Genomic DNA, 2,828 nt, shown 5'->3' with positions numbered 1-2,828 from the left:
GCAGTTGAGTACCGATGTAGTTATTTATTACAAATACTACAATACTTAGAAGAATTACCCTAGACTTTAGGTAATTGGTACGGTTTGTAGTTCGGCACTACACCATAGTACTATTTCATTGGTTAATAATAGTCAGACTTGGGAAAATACATACTCTTACAAGAGACACACACAGACACTAGATGCCTTGGTAGAAGGCTACATATAGATCAGTTAAGTCTTGGTAGAAGACTCCCTGTTATAATAGTAGGAATCATAGGGATTTCTAGAGTTTTTCAAACGTTTACAGTTGTTTTACATACATTTTCAATACTTACGATTCACATACATTTTCATTACTTACAAATTCTTACATACAAATTCTTACATACAAATTAAGACACTAAAATACTTATGATCTCACCAGCTTCTAAGCTGATACTCGCTTTCAAAGTTACTTGTATCCTCAGGTCAACCATAGACAGGTGTCGATGCAAGGTTCAGGGAAGATGGTGCTCGTTCAAGATGCATCTTTCATTTTGATTTATTCTTTAGTGTCTATTATAATTTGACAGAACACTCTTGTATTAAACTTATATTATTAATGTAATGGATGATTTTGTTGCTTGTTTACTACTTTTCATTGTTGTGATATTGTACATCACGTCCTCCGCCTCAGAACGTTTCCGCCGTTCTTGGTTTTGGGGTGTGACATTGGGCTTGGGATAGATATTCATATCCTTATTGGGCCTGGAAATAATATGCATGTTTAGTGGGCCTTAGTGTCCTTTTACATGTATATTGGGCTTAGGATAGACATTCATATTCCTTTTGAGCCTGGAAATAATAGACACGTATAGTGGGCCTTAGTGGTCCACTTACATGTTTATTGGGCCTACGAATGGGTATTATATGTGTTCTTCTTTTTATGCTATTTTAGTGTATACTTGAGCCAAAACCAATGATAAACCAACCAACGGATTTAATTTGATCATTTTCTAGGTTATTAGATCTTAGTGGCCCATTTTATGCGTGATAGGTATACTATTTATATGTTAATTGGGCCTCATTGACCCATTAACATGTGCGACGGACCTTGGATACTATTCATGTGCTATTTGGGCCTGTAAATACCTTACATGTGAAATGGGCCTTAGTTGTCCTTTCATATATATTTCGGGCCCATGTTATATAATCTCAATCCAATTGGGTCTTGAAATGATTTACATGTTTAGCGATGCCTTAGTGGTTCACTTACATGGATCATTGGGCCTGGAATGAGTTTATACCTTTTTCTTCGCGTAAATTTGATTAAGGATCTAGTGAGTTTTTGTCGGTTGGCACCTATTAAGTGTACGATCGTAGCCTGTAGTTATAACCAGAGTCTCTTGGAGGGAGAACGGGGATTTGTGTATAGATCTATACAGGGTTGACACCCCACACCTCAGCTGTTCGCTACAGTTAGACTAACTCAGTCTAGGGTGACGAAAACCTTATAATCAAAGTCAAAACCAGCGTCCAACGACGCCAAGATAGGCGAAATTGTCATTATTTAGTATGGTTATGACGGTTCGCTTCGAGGAATTAACGTTATGAAGTTTACGGAAGACCTTTTTTTTTACAGGCAACATCGGGTTGTCTGTGAACATTCTCCTAACATGCTCTTACATTCTCTCTACATTCTCTTTACCTTTTTAATCAAATAAACAATAACATACATGCATTATAACAAGATCTAGCACAAACACACTAAACAGTTTTCAGAAAATATCGGATTTTCTGGTGGTTTATACAAATCATTTTCACAAACATGCTTATGAACTCACCAACATTTTTATGTTGACCGTTTTCAAAATAACTTGTATTCTCAGGAAACCGTTGAAGCAGGATGAACGAAACAAACTAATGGATATTGTGTTATATTTTGTTTCATCATACTCTTACTATTTTGCATGTAATACTCAAATACAATACTCAATGTAAACAATGAATGTTGTTATATTACATGTGTGATGATGATGATGTTATGTTTCAATTATATTCACTGTAATGATATTTCAAGATGAAGTCACGTGCCAGCCCCCGGACGTTTCCGCCGTCTGGTTCGGGGGTGTGACAGATTAGTATCAGAGCATTGTTTATAGTGAACTAGTGTGACATCCCCAAAATCACGGCCAGAAAAGACCGATTTTGTTTATGCTTTATAAAAATCAGAGTACTTCATTTTATAAAAAGGTTGCGGAATTTGTTCCCAGAAAATCATGATAAATACGTTATTAAAACATTTTCGAAGAAACGTATCTATTTCATTTTAAAACGTTTGGGATGTCATTGTTAATACAGTAACATAAGCATAAACAGAACTTACAATTATTTACACTAGTGATCTACATCTCTTTAAATCTCTCAGTGTAATATCACTTCATATCGTCACCTATGATGTAAATAAACTGAGTGGGTCAGGTTGGGAAACCTGGTGAGTACATAGGGTTTTCAACCCACAATAATATAATTGTTATGTTTAATCATCAAACAATTAACCCCATTACCCATCCCCGTTATCTTCTTTACTCTTAAGGATTTAACCTAAGAGTCGTCTATCCTGCATTTGTTTATTCCGAAGTCCCTTACTTCCAGGGTTATAGGACTAGCACTAAATCCATAGCTGCCAATGTTCGTTCATAAAGCAATAATTCCATAGCTGCTATAGTCTATTCATCGGGTACTAAATCCATAGCTACCAGTCTTTATCTAATAGGTACTAAGTCCATAGCTACCAATGTTCAACAGGTACTAAATCCTTAGCTACCAGCGTCTAACTAATAGGTACTAAGTCCATAGCTACCAAT

Source organism: Lactuca sativa, chromosome 4 (genome assembly GCF_002870075.4).
Source record: "Lactuca sativa cultivar Salinas chromosome 4, Lsat_Salinas_v11, whole genome shotgun sequence".
In the NCBI taxonomy this organism is placed as follows: Eukaryota; Viridiplantae; Streptophyta; class Magnoliopsida; order Asterales; family Asteraceae; genus Lactuca; species Lactuca sativa.
Note: the sequence above shows the minus strand (reverse complement) of the source record.